The 15,558-nt window shown below is 33.0% G+C and overlaps 1 pseudogene; it reads left to right on the top strand.

Moving 5' to 3' along the window:
• Window positions 1–6,792: 6,792 nt before the first annotated feature.
• On the top strand, window positions 6,793–6,917 carry LOC114206890 (small nucleolar RNA SNORA62/SNORA6 family; annotated as a pseudogene).
• The last annotated feature ends 8,641 nt before the right edge of the window (window positions 6,918–15,558 follow it).

Raw genomic sequence — 15,558 nt, 5'->3', positions numbered from 1 at the left:
AGACTTTATGATCAGGAACATAAGTTAAAATATTGATTACAAAATACAGGCTCATATTTAAGTTGTAGAGAGACCATTTTGGTTGCCATTTAGAAAATGTGAATGGGAGCTAGATTGATGGAGAGAGATCACTTATCATGTTGTTGCAGTTATCGAGGTGACAGTTAATTATGGTTTGATCTAAGGCAGAGTTTCTCAACCTCAGCACTATTGATATTTTGGACTGGATAATTCTTTGCTGTAGGGGCTGTCCTGTGCTTTGTAGGATGTTTAGCAGCATCCATGACTACTACTGATTAGACGCTAGAGTCATTCAATCATTCACACCACTATTCTGATAACCAAAAATATCTCTAGTCTTTTTTCAAATGTCCCCTGGGGCAAACACCTTCTTCCTCCACTCCCTCCTCCCCTTTAGAATGCTGATCTGAGATATGGTAAAGGGAATAGATAAAGGAGGGGAACTGGAGTAATATTTAAAAGATACAGTAACAGTAAAATGATGATCTATTGGATAGAGTTTGAGGGAAGGGAATAAGATATTTGAATTAGAACAAAAAAGTGCAACCACTACTAGGTATTTACCCAAAGAAAATAAAAATACCAATTTGAAAAGATATACACACCCTTGTTTATTGCAACGTTATTTATGATAGCTGAGATATGATAGAAACCCAATTGTCTATCAATAGATGAGTGAATAAAGAAGATGTGGTATACACACACACACACACACACACACACACACACACACACATACATAGGGATTTACTCAGCCATAAAAAAAGGTTGAGATCTTGTCATTCACAGCAACATGGGTGGATCTAGAGGGTTTTATGTTAAGTGAAAAAAGTCAGACAGAAAAAGACAAATACATGTGGTCTTACTTATATGTGGCATCTAAAAAACAAAACAAATACACAAGCGAAGTGCAGAACCAGACCCATAAGTACAAAGAATAAACTGATAGTTGCCAGTGGGGAGGCGGGGTGGGAGAAATGGCAAAAACAGGTGAAGGGAATTGAGGAATACAGGCTTCTAACTGTGGAATGAATTAGTCAAGGAAATAAAAGGTACAGAATAAGGAATATAGTCAATAGCATTGTAATAGCATAGTACAGTTGATGCGGGAGAGCTAGGTTCTTGTCTCACAGAGTTGAGGAATGAATCGCTCGTAGACAACGGAGAGTGAGTAAAGTGATAGAAGTTTATTAAGTGAAGATATAGAAAAAGCTCTAGGGTTGGTCTTTTATAGAAAGCTAACCAGGGAACTTAAATTCTTTTAACATTTCTATTGACATCACCATTGAGTAAGGACTAGCGATAGCACCTTCAGTGGCTTACTTCCATTTTAGGGTCTGGTTATTCCTTGTTGGTCACAGGCGATTACCATAAAAAAAGACACCCACCCCCCATGCCTAGGGCAGGGTGGTCCATTTTGTTCCCTTTTCTCTGGCTTCCCCACACCTCAACAGTTTTGGGATTTCTGTGAGCCTGATCACATAGCCCTCTATCTATCCCTCCCTACCTAGCCCTGCCTGTCCCTTACTCACAGTGACAAATGGTAGCTACACTTGTGGTGAGCACAGTATAACATGTAAACTTACTGATCACCATGTTGTATACCTGAAACTAATACAACATTGTGTGCCAACTATACTTCAATATAAATAAATAAATAAATAAATAGAATTTTTAAAAGAGTAAGTATTTCACTTTCCACTGGGAATAAAGGGGTTTTTAAATAGGGAAGTGATGAGATCAGATTTACATACTTGAAAAACAAATGTGTATATATATATATATATATATACACATATATACAGGCACATATATGTGGGTTATGATGTTATTATAAAATTTCAGTGTGAAATGAAGAGGTTCTCAACTAATGACATGATAGTTGAAATAAAAGGAAACCCAATGGAAAATGTTTCGATGATCTACTGGAGGGATGAATTAGACTTATATCCTGGGGCACTCCAGTCTTTCTGGTTTGGACAGCTAGATGTATTATATCAACATTAACTATTTTGGAAAAATAAGCAGAAGATTTGGAAAGCTAGCAATCAGAAAACATATTAATATTAGCTACACATCACTAACAACGTTCAGAAAGAATATAATTAGTTTCTTTTTAGGGTGTCTATGATTTTAGGAACATAATACAGAAAATAAAAGGACAAAAAACTTAAAGTTTTTTTATAAAAAGATGTGTTTCATTTTTACTATTATGGCACAATGCCTTTATTTGTCCAGGAAGGTTAAGTGAATGTAAGCAACAAAAAAATATCTGGACAGCTGGAGAGGAAGGAATTTGCAGAGTAGAGCAGAGTGAAAGCATATGATTATTCTTGAAAGACTATTAGAATAACCTGTCCTCATGCTGTCATGTAGGATGTTTCTGCTATAATAAAATATTGCTCAAGTCCTATTAGGCATTTTAGCTTCACTTTTCCTACTTCTGATGGTAAATGTAGGATATTGTTTGTTAAAAACCTGCAATTTTTTGCATGCCAATTCACTGTTTTCTCTGTAAGCATAAAAAGAGAAACTAATGCTTAAAAAATTATTATTATTATTGTTCTTCTTATTAGGCTGACAAGAAGCAAAACAGCATCTTTTATGGAGCATAAGAAAAATTTAAAGTTTTAACACTTTACTTTCAAAAGAAGTAATTTTGGCAAAGATTATTTAACTTTTAAAGGATACTTTCATTTTAAGTCTGAAATTTTTGAACAATGATTTGAATAAAATAAGGAATACTTGGAAATTATAAATTTCATTATTTAAACTTAGAGAATAAAATTTTAGCAAGATTAGATTGTCTAATCTTGTGTTATTTCAATCTATCATCACACTTCTTACAAAATATTTTTGGAATCCATTTTTTATTCCTTTATGTTTAAGAAATAAATGTTTAACATAAAATAGTCAAAAAAAGATTATCCAGTATTGATTATGATTACCATTTGGTGTATAGGTTTTCATATCTATACTGATGTATAAATATTTTTAAAACTATGATCAACATGTTTTGATGACTTTGTATTTTTATCCAGAAAGGAGATTGAAATTATAATTTTGAATCAGTAAATCTCATTCTTCTTAAAATAATGCCAAAATTTATTTAACCCCTCTCTCTAAGAGTAACATGTAGGAGGCACCTGGGTGGCTCAGTTGGTTAAACGTCTAACTCTTGATTTCGGCTCAGGTCATGATCTCAGGATTGTGAGATCCAGCTTCTGGGCATGGAGCCTGTTCAAGATTCTCTCTCTCCTTCCTTCTCTGCCCCTCCCCGCCCTCCCTCCTTCTGTAAAATAAAAAATAAAATAATAAAATAAATAAATAAAAATTTAAAAAGAGAGTGACATGAAAAAGTTGTATTTAATATTTGGATATTGTAGATAATGTCTATAAGATCATTTTGATATATAATTTATGGTTTATTTGTTCAAACCTTTATTGCATGTTTCTGGAAGGAAATTCCTGGGTTAAAAGCCATTCCTACTTTGAATATATATATATATATATATATATTTTTTTTTTTTTTTAATCTGGGTAAAGTGTGTTGATTTGTTCTTAAACTGACTGTGAATGATTTTGTCCACTTTCTTACCCCTTACAACACCAGCCTATTTCAGGCGTTTAGGTTGTGGCAACAATGTAGACACAGTCCTGAATCCATTATGAATAAGCATGTACCTTATGTCCCACAGCCAGAAAACAAAATGAAACAAAACACTTTGCATGGAAAGATAAACTATAAATAATTGGGTCATTCTGTTTATTTGTAGGCTTCAAACTCAATAAAATCCTAGGCATTTTCCATAAATTGCTAGTTCTCTAATGAAAAAATTCTATCCTTGATTTTCACACAGCTCTTATCTGAAGAAAAGACTTCACCTTTGTGGATCTGATGATGACAATGTGAGAAAATTGGTGTTGTTTTTGGTTTTTGTTTGTTTTTTTATCTTAAACAAGCTAACTATAAACAGTATATTTGATGATTCTGCTGTGCTTTAATTTTTTCAATAACTATTTTCTTTTTAATTTGATGACAAGTACTTTCATTTTTTAAAAATTTTTAAAGATTTTATTTATTTATGAGGGAGAGAGAAAGAAAGAGACAGAGAGGGAGGAGGACCAGAGGGAAAGGGATAAGCAGACTCCACGCTGAACGTGGAACTTGACAAGGGGCTCAATCCCACAACCCTGAGATCATAGCCTGAGCCAAAATCAAGAGTCAGACACTTAATTGACTGCGCCACCCAGCTGTCCCAATGACAAGTGTTGCTTTTAAAGCTTGAACTTCTTTTCCAATTTTTTGAAAACAAACTTTTTTTCAAATAAATATTTTGGTTTCTGTATCTTTCTTTCACAGATGTTTGTCCATTGCATAGGTTAAAAAAATTATTTTTTTTAAGTTTAAAGCAGCTTCCATACTGAATTACTAGGCATTTGAACATCTTTTTATAGATCAATGCTTCTTTTGTATTTCCTCTCTTGCAAATGTCTTTTACATATCTCTATCCCTGTTCCCATTGAGTGTTTTCTTAAGCTGGTAAGATTGGTTTCCTATACCTAAAACATGTTGCTATTTGCCACATATGACACTGATTTTATTGTTTTGCTTTTTTTGCCAATCATTTAAAAATATTTTTGCAGTCAAATCCATCATTACATTTTCTTGCAATGTTTCGTGCTTTAGAAAGCCATTTTAACCCCCCAAATTTGAAACACTTATCTATTTTCTAATACATTTAGGATCTTATTTTTAACATTTATTTACTCACTTAGCTTTCAGCCTAAGGAAAACTGGTTTCAAATACCAGCTTTGTCCATTATTCATTCAAGGTCTGGGCAAGTTCAGTGTTGTTTGAGGCTCACTACCTCACTTTTAAAAGGATGTTGATAGTTTCCAACCCTTAGGTATTTATAGAGATGAATTAGGTAACGCATATAAATGGTTTAGCATAATTCCTGTTGATAGTATATAATAAATAATCAGGAGGTGGATTTATGGGTTCAAACATAATAAGAATGTACATAAGTATATGTAGATCACACATGTATGGACCAAAAAAATCTATAATTTCCCAAAAAATTACTTAAATGTAGGAATCTAATTATTTGGACAGTCAAGACATACCTAATGTCAAAACATATGTGAATAAGGTTTGAAAGTAATTTCATTAAATTGTTTTCAGTCCCATTTAAAACAGAATGGCAAATGAAGCAGTGCCCATGAATACTGGGTATATAAACTTCTTGTGCGTGAAAGCGACTTTGGGCTTCGGAGTTTTAAGTCTTTGCTCTACTACCCTTTTTAATGGAATGATACGATAAATAATGAATGGTTAACAGTGATGGCAGATCAACAGGCAAAGATAAACACAAAAATGATACAAGACAGAGTGTTCCTGTTCAATATCCTCCAAGTAGTTGCAGATTTAGATTGCCTCTAGGCATCCAAGCATCTGAGCTATCACCAGGAATATCTAAATTGCTTTCTCACAGGTTCTACAAAGCACTCTCTTTACTTTATCTACTCATTTTAGATGGCACCTCATTGAATTTCTCCTAGCCAATTTACTTTCTGCAAAGATCACATTTCTCTTACAATAGAGAAATTTCTTTAGCTCTACTCTTTTAACTTTAGCTTAATAGCATGGGGGCTTTCGTTAAGTTTTACTGTCAGCAGAACAGCACAAATTTAACATTTACGTGATCCATTTCTACTAAATAGCAAAAGGAGAAAGTATTATGCCAAGGGCAATGCGGGTATTAATTTTCTCTATGGTTTATACAATTACTTGAATGCATCCCCAAAGAAAACTAATATATTGATCAAACCTAATTAGCTTTAATTTACATAAAACCATAGCGTGAGTTACTTGTATGCTTTAGAAAAATAAAAGGTTTAAGTGAAAATACGCCATGGGAATTTAGAATTCAGACTCATCTGGCATACAAAATATGTAAAGCATGAGCAATATGAGACCAAAATTCTAATCTTATTATAAGAAAATTATTTAAGGACAAAAATATTAAATTCGAATTTTTTTAAATTGCTGTTATATAACACATTTTATATAAGTATCCATATTTAGTTTTTTAAACATATGGAAAACTAGAAATAAAAAAAAAAATCACCAAATAATACCATCATCCAAAGAGTAAGATTAAGAGTAAGAGTAAGAGTAATACTCTGGTGATTTGTCTTCCAGACTTTCCCTACGCACATGCGCATGCACACACATGCACACACGCACATAGGCAATGTTCAATCCCCTCATTCAGTTTTATCTTTTTTTTTCATTTAACATGAACTTAGGATGTTTTCTTGTCATTTCTTCATGCAGCAAATATTTACGTAGCAAATATCATTTGCCACAACAATGCTACTTACGTTGTAAACAAAAATTTATAGAACAGTAATTGTTACTCCCTTGTGGAATTTATATTCTGAGCGAGCAGACAGATGATGAACAAGGACAATTGAAGAAATAACTAAAAAATATATTTCTGTGTATTTATATGGGCATAATTATGAATAATGAAGGAAATTATGAATAAAAGATAATCACAAACCGAATAGAATAGCTACAAATATAAGGTGGCTAAAGATCACATTTTACAGGTGACATTTATACTGGGCTTTGAAATATTAAGAAACAGTAACCTTTATGCTGTGTCACGTAGGAGAAATCTAAGCAAAGGAAGCAAGCATGAAGGTCCTATATAGCAAAAGCTTTATTTTGGAGAAGCAATAAAAAAGATAGGAATTCTACAGCTCATGGTTAGAGCTTAGAGCTGAGGCCATTGGCTGGCCACAAGATGGGCAAGTCTTTTGCTAACACCACAAGGGTCTTTGGCTCAATGAGTGGAGTTTGATAGTAATTTTTACTACAGTTATAAAAAAAAAGAAGGAAGAAAGAAGAAAGAAAGAAAGAAAGAAAAGAAAGAGAGAGAGAGAAAGAAAGAAAGAAAGAAAGAAAGAAAGAAAGAAAGAAAGAAAGAAAGAAAGAAAGGAAAGAAAGAAAGAAAGAAAGAAAGAAAGAAAGAAAGAAAGAAAGAAAGAAAGAAAGAAAGAAAGAAAGAAAGAAAGAAAAGAGATACCAATTCCAAGTCTACTGGGGAAAAAAGAAGACAGAAGAGGATGTAGTTAGGCAGAAATGAAATCATTCAGGATTTTATTGTTTCGTTTTCTAGTAAGATTGAAACACATGAATTGCACTAACTTTTGACTCCTTTTGACCAACAGAATACAACAGAAATGATACTGTGCCTATTCCATCTCTAGGCCTTAAGAACTTTAGACTACCATTTTCACTCATGAATCCAGTTGTCATGTAAGAAGTTGAACTGTCCTAAGAGCATGACACTGTGAGGAAGCCCCAGCTAGCCACAAGGAGAGGCCATATGGAGGAAGACTGAAGCATCAGACATAAAAGTAACGCTCTCTGCGATGTTCCAGCCCAGCTCAGTCACCAGCTGAATGCAGCTATTGAAGAGCCCCCACTAATAAGATATAAAACATAACCACCCAGTCAATCCCTGCTCAAATTCCTGACAAACCAGATTATAAAAAGTAATAATTGTTTTATGCCACTTAATCTGGGGATGGTTAGTTACACAGAAATAAAGGCAACAGTAAACCTGTATAGGCAGACCTCATTTTATTGCACTTCACTTTATTGTGCTTTGTGGATATTGAATTTTTTTTTTTTTTTTTTTTACTAATTGAAGGTTTGTAGCGATCTTGCATGAAACAAGTCTAAAGGCACCATTTTTTTAACAGCATTTGCTCACTTTGTGTATCCGTGTTGCATTTTGGTAATTTTTGCAATATGTCAAGCTTTTTTATTATCATTATATTTGTTACAGTGACCTGTAATCAGTGATTATGATTCCTTAAAAGCTCAGATGATGGTTAGCACTTCTTAACAATAACGTATTTTTTAAATTAGGGTATGTACATTTTTTTAGACACAATGCTATTGCACACTTAATAGGCTACAGTATAGTGTAAACATAAATTTGTATGCAATAGGAAACAAATAAAAACTATTTGACTCACTTCATTGTAATATTCTTTATTGCAGTAGTCTGGAAACAAACCAATATCTCTGAGGTATGCTTGCTTTATAATATAATGTTTTATAACAGCATAAAATAAAATTATATTATGCAGTGTACTATACTGTACCATAATATAATTTCAGGTAGTGAGATTATTTGTTCATCTTTCCTAAACAAATATGATCTATTTACATGTAAAATCATTTTATTTATTATGCATGGTTCTTTTAGAATAATATAATTTTGCTCTTATGAAATTTATATTAGCACAAAATAGCTATTAGCAAAAGGGGGTTAAAGACATAGATGGTTTAACTTAATACCAAAATTAATTTTTCTACAAAATTTTCCTATGGTTCTGTTTAAGTTTAGAGTGGCTAAACAGTGAGTTAAAGTGAATAACAATACAATTTAAATATATCCATTATTTGAGTTGACTTAGTTTTGCCAAAGAGACATGGCTTTTAGTTTTCTGTCAATAGCAATATGATTTTAAGTTCATAACCTCTTACATATTCATATTTACCTTTATGATCCTTAGCAGTGAATGTCATTTTATGAACAAGTGTTGGGAAATATAATTGAGACGATGTGACCGCTGGTTGACCTGTGAGCTGGATCACAGCACTCAGAGGATCCTGATTCCCTCCCCTGTCCTTGGACTGTGGTTCCCTTGCCTTTCCTGCTCCCAGAGGCTGCTCCAAGGACACACCTTTGAGATGGTGATGTGGTATCGAGAACAGCTGCACAGTATAACCCAGTTAAGACCTCTTTATAAAATTTTAAGATTTGGCAGGCAGGAGTGGGGATCCATTGGTCTTGTGGCCCAAGAAAGCCTCATATGTAAGTTTCATTTGCTTATGAAAACTGCCACCTACCAACTTGGAGTGGTCTGCCTCTTTCTTTGGTCCCTCTTTCCCCTCCATGTTGGGGGCAGTTTTAAATTACACCCAGGAAGGTCCTGAGAGTGTTGTGAACCAACAAGTGAAATAGCTGGAAATAACTTCATTTTTTCTCTGCATATTTAGTATTAATTAATTCCCATTCATAACTCTATGTAATGTAGAGTTGTTTCAATGAGATTGCTTAAGTTAAACATAATTAATACAATGAAAACAGTAACAAGAGAATTCCACATGCTGGCTGACAGTGTGTTCTCCTAGGGACATAAATTGGACATATGACACCACAGATATGTGGCAGACAAACTCTACATGACCCTCAATGACATCTGCCTTCTGATGTTCATGCTAGTGCAATCAAATTGGGTTCTGTGACTTGCTCCTAAAGCATAGAATAGAGCAATGGATTCCTCGCCTATGATTAGGCCACATTTTAATGCAAAAGTGATAGGATGTCACTCCTGTGACGATGTTACATGAATCTCCAACTCACTAAATTTACTCTTGCTCTCTGCTGCCTCTGAAGAAACAAGCAGACAGGTTGTGAACAGCCTATGCAGAGCCCTCCATGGCAAAGGACTGTAGGCCACCTATGAGAACTTACAGTCTTTCTGCCTCAGGGGCATACATTCTGGTAACAACTGGAATGAGCTTGGGAAGGGATTCTTCTACCGTTAAGTCTCCAGATGGGTTTATCACCATGATTGTGAGACCCTGAGCAAAGGACACAGCTAATTTGAGCCTCCACTCTTACCCATGGAAATGGAGAGAAAATAAACCTGCTTTGTTTTAAGCACTACATTTCTTGTAATTTGCTATGCAGCTATGGAAAACTAACATGTGATATACCTTTGTTTAGACAAGTGCTGTTCAGGAGAAATAAAATTCCAGGTACATATGTTATTTTAAAAATAATAAAAAGAGGAAAATTTAATTTAAACAATACATCTCATTTATATATTATATATTTATGTTGTTATATATGCTTATATAGCATATTAGATATTATATAAATCAATCTAATATGATTATAATAGTAAATATATATCACATATTTAGTATTATTCATGCATTATATATTTATATTTCATTTTACCTAACATAGTCAAAATATTATCATTTCAATATGTAATCAATATAAATATTATTGTTATATACATACATTTTTATATCAGAATTTCAAATCCAGTGTGTACTCATACATAGCGTGTCAATTCAGATACTATACCTTTATCATAAATGGTAACTCTGTATTTAAGTTTTATAAAATATACCTAAAAGTTTTATATTAGTTTTTAAATTTAAATTTAATTAAGAAAAATTTTAAGTTAATTATTTGGTGAGCATTTTATAATTTATATAAATATTGAATCACTATTGTACAACCAAAACTAATATACTATTCTATGTCAACTATATTTCAATTAAAAAAAAAGAAAAATAGTTCATGATAGTTATATAAAATTGCAAATTCTGTTCATCACATCAGACATAATTTTAGTACTCAATAGCTACATTAGGTAGTAGCTACTAGCTACCATATTGAATGGGGAAAAGTTAGACTATGGATTTCATGGCCCTGTGTTCTTAAGCCCATGTTTACACTTCACACTTAAAATAATTGTTCTAAATTTTATGAAATCTAACAATCAAAAAGGGTACTTGTTGTCAATGCAGTTTACCAGGACACCACCCACTCACCTCATTCTGATTCCATAGACTAGTATTTAGATTAGGTAATTAAGGTACAAGTGGTTCACAAATCACTCCAAGAAAGCCACGGAGTTGGAAGTTATGGGAACAAAGGTGGGGTGGGGAGTGGAGATTGGTTTGCCTTAATGCCTAGAGCTCATGTGGGTATCATATACTCCAACCCTTTTTGGCTGATAGATAGCAGTTTAGCTCTAAAACCATATTCCTGGGAAATTAAAAGAAAACTCGAAGAAACAAATCCTAAAGAAGAGACTGTGCCCATATCTTGTGCAGAAAAAAACATTTCCCTTTGCTCCAACTTTAATGGAAATATATCAGTAAAGAGGAACTTTGAGCTGCACCTAGGGTTTGGAATATGCCCACATCACTGCTTCCTTGCTTATTGCTATTTCAGTTACTTTCATTTTCAAGTTACCATTCATCCATCTGACACTTAAAAATAAATGTAGAGCAGAGTTTCATTCTTATCTTAGCTTTATGTTATTCTTGATTTATATCTAAATCCTAAGAGGTCTCATCTATATCTAAAATTCCTGCTACCACTTATATGTTAATGGTTACCAAAACTTTATTTTTCTAGATCCATATTTGTAAATTGTACTTACCTGTTATCAAGATTTGCATGACTCACAGGTACCTCAAACTCAGTGTCTAAAATGAAACTTATTTTTACTTCCAATTATGCTTAATTCTCCTTCTTTATTTTCTCTCTTCCTGAATGTACTACTATCCACAAGTTAAAGCCAGACATCAGTGATTCGTTCTTGATGATTTTTCCTTCTCATTTTCTCCTTTTACTCATTGAAGTCTAACATTTTATTTGTTTCATATCTCTTGAATCTTTCTTTTCTTTCTGTTTCCACCACCATTGCTTTGTTATTCACACATGACTTCTTATAAACTTCCATGTTAATTCTCTAGTTGTTAATTCCACCTATTTTCTTGCTTTAACTGGCCTTTATTATGCCCCTGCATAAAATGGCACCTCATTTTTAGGAAAATTTTAATCTCCCTAGTATAATTCACAAAACCACTTATGGCATAAAACATAAACTTATGGCATAAACCTCACTTATCTCTCTAGCTTCATTGTCCTTTGCCTTGTGCAGTGCCTACTGCATATCATGTGCACAAAAAAAAATGAAGAAAATTTATTTGATTTCTTAAAAATCAGAGAACATACTTTTTTTTCCTTTTTACTTTTGTTGGTATTTCAAATATTCACTTAAAATTAACCAGGAACTTTACTTGAAAATGACAAATATCTGATACTACTCATTAAATGAAGTTATTTACAAATCTGTATTATGTAAATAAAATTATCATTGTAATTATTTTAACATAACAAGCCAAATGTTTAAAAAAGTTTTATTAGAGGGTTTTAAAAATTAATATTATATTTTTTATTATATGAAAGTCCAGCATGACATAATGGACAGAATACTGGATTGAAATTCAGAAAACTTAGGTTTAGGACGTAATTCTGCCAATAAATAGCCAAACAACTTCTGTCAGATAAACTAACCTCAGTAAGTCTCAGCTAACAGCTTTCTTATCTATGAAATAAGGTGGTTGAGCTAGATAATCTGTGTGTTTCTTTCTACCTTATTTTATCCAGGTCAGTATTGTTAAATAGAATAATGCCCTCTGCCCCAGAAGACCTTATTGATTTGACTCTTAAATATGACTACTAATTCCACTGGAATCCTTTATCAAGTGTTTTCTGTATGTTCAACCTAAAACTGTTTTATTTTCTTGATATGAGATAGAGATAAAATAAAATGCATATATGAATTGTGGATTTACAAATTATATTCGTCTATTGTGAACAAAAATATAAGCATTTATAAATAGCATATGAAGAATTTAGTATTCCTCAGCCCTCATACTCTTCCAGATAGCATCATTCAAAAATATGATCACCCACTCAACATTGTTATTGTTTACCCTAATAATAGAATTTATATATTTCATAAGCACTCTTATTTTATGGTGAACATTATTGGTCAAAATAATTATCACTCAGAATCTGAATGTTCTCAAAATTTCCTAGCACAATAAATTTAAATAAAATTTTCAAAAATTCTAAATAATAATGATATGATATGGAAAAATCCACATTACAATTTTTATTTGTTGAACATGTTTTTACCCAGTAAATAAAAAAAAACATTTCATTTGAAATTGTCACCAGCTAGACCCCAAGACCTGACCTTTACTTCCCACCTGCTCATGCCCACTGCCTTTTGTCCCACATTTTTCCTTAAGCTCTTCTTTCCAACTTATCTCTTAACTCAGGCAAAACACCAAATGGTCATAACATCCTGTGATGGAAATCAAAATGAATCCTCACACAATAGTAACTACTCTGAGGAAGAGCTCTGGCCAACCCAGACCACCCAGACCAGTTTGAGCTTAACCCCCAAATCACACCTGCATAGATGGATCATGGAGTGACCCATGGAGTAAAGACAGTTACCTTTACCTTGTTATTATACTACAATATCTGCCCAAAGAGGAGGGCAAGCTTCATTTACATAACATACAATATTTGTATGGGCATGTTTCCTTAAGGTGCTTGTGCAACCTTATGCCCTCCTCCACATACAATGGCAAGGCTCCCCTATCTAAATATTCATCTTAACCCTAAATAGAAGGAACTCATTCACCCTTGCCTGGAGAGTCCCAGCTTTGGAAATTATTCCTGTGGTCTTCTTATTTGCTGAAAATAAAGTTTCTTTTGTTGGAACAACTCTATCTGGTGTAGTTCCTATCTGTGATTCATCAAGGAAGGAACTCATGTTAGTTTGGTTACAAAATAGCAAACTTTGCAACAAATTGTATTCCAGACTTTTCATTTTAAAATTATAATGGTATTTGTCAACTTAATAGTTAAGTGCCTAATAACTGATAATGATACTCCATATTGTTACCTCATTACTTTTGTTAGAGAAATTCCCAGAGAGTCATAAAAAGGAGGGTCTATAGACATTAATGGGTTTCTAGTGAGATAGAAAAGGATTATTATAATCAAAAAGAGTTTGGATTTGTAACTAGAAGCAGTATTGACAAGTTTTCTAAGTGAGACTCTTGTTATAGAAAATTATCAACTAATAAAATATATCTTGTTAGATTTTACAATCTGACATTTTAGCAAGAGAGAAAAGCAAAGCAAATGAGTACTACCAATCGTTTTTAAATATAACAAATTTGTTGAAGAAATAAAGATGTCATTTAGTTGATCAGTTTCCACATCAGCTTCCGTGAAGGTTGAAATTTAGACTTACCAAGGGAGTTACTTACTAAAAGGAAACTCCATTTTCCTCCATTACAGTGTTGTGAAAGAGCACTGCCAACACATAACATGTTGTTAGGATGTTCAATTTGCGTTTTAAAAAGATGAAAATGATTCTGGTGGAAGGGAGAACATGGAGTCCTCTATGCAAGTCAGCAATGTGAACACCTTGCAGGTTCCTATTTTACAGAAGTATAAGAGTCAGAAATAAATCAGGGGAGACAGTATTTCCATTACTCAAAGCCCTCATAAGATCAGGCTTGAAATATTACGTCCAGTTTTAGATTCTAATGAAGAACAATGATTCAAATTCCTAAGAGAGTATACAGAAGAGCTATGAGATTTATCAGGGATAGGAAGTCTCCTTCATGAGGAAAGGTTTGTTTGAAGAAATGAACTTGTTCCAAGAAAAATATGATAAACATATTTAATCATAAAACAGAGTGAAAGGAACCTGAGGTAAAATACAAAGAAATATCTGAGAAAGAGATGTTCTGAATAAAGTTCATTATAAATGTACCTAGGAAAAATAAAAAACTCATTTCAATTATATAAATTTCCTAGAAATATTTATTTTTCAAAAGATTTTTCAACATTTTTTACTTGTGAGAACTACTAAACTGGGACACTTTAAATTTTATGAAAATACAAAATGGTAAAATTATACAAAATGATATTAAGTAGACAATATATAGCATATATAATATGAATAAGGCAACACAAGCACTCAGATTAGGATATCCACAATTTAAACAGTATAAGTTTTCTGGAATCAAGTCTGATACCAGATAAATTTTGTATAGGAAAACGCTGTCAGGGAGGAAATCTAATTTTCCTTCTACCCTTCTAGATTTTTTGCTGAGACACCACTGTAATAAAAGAGAGACAGAGAGGTAATAGTAGAAAAACATAAGTTTAATAATATGTGTCCTTTCTGTATACATGAAGGATACCTGGGAAAGGAGTAATTCCCCCAAATGGCCCAAACCATCACCTTAAATAACATGTCCAGTTAAAGACAAATAAGACGTTGGCAGGGGTGTGGGGAGCCAGTTATGGGAGGTTTCCAAGCAAAGCATGGTAAAGCAGGGTGGGGCTATTTATGGAGATTTAAATCTCTGTCTTCTCCATTGATGAGGTTTAGGGATTTAGTCATTCCTCTCTTCCTGGTACAGCCAAGAAGACACTCTCACAAATAAAGCTTTCCCCTACAAATGTAAATACAAAAGGGTAACTTCTCAGTTTTCAGAGCATCTACTGTGGTTGCTATTTCTTAAAAATAATCAACTTAAAATAATCCTTATGCCAAAAAGGCATATTTTGAGGTAGCAAATTCTGCTCTCCTTCAACTTCATAGTTGACCAGAGTCATACAGCTGAGCTTCTTGATGTGGAAAATGACTAAGAATAAATTTAGCCATGCAGAAATAAATACAAAACCATATAAATGATAGAATGTAAAGCAAATGTGGAAAATGAGACACAGAAACAAGATGTTATTTTCCACAGAATGAGGTAACTTTACATACTGTTAAAAAACAAAATTCAACAGAGTAATTTGAAG

The sequence above is a fragment of the Eumetopias jubatus genome, unplaced genomic scaffold (genome assembly GCF_037043125.1).
Source record: "Eumetopias jubatus isolate StellerSeaLion01/CBP00866 unplaced genomic scaffold, mEumJub1_p1.0 scaffold_2, whole genome shotgun sequence".
NCBI lineage: Eukaryota > Metazoa > Chordata > Mammalia > Carnivora > Otariidae > Eumetopias > Eumetopias jubatus.
The sequence above is the reverse complement of the archived record's forward strand: the minus strand, read 5'-3'. Positions and strand labels throughout refer to the sequence as shown.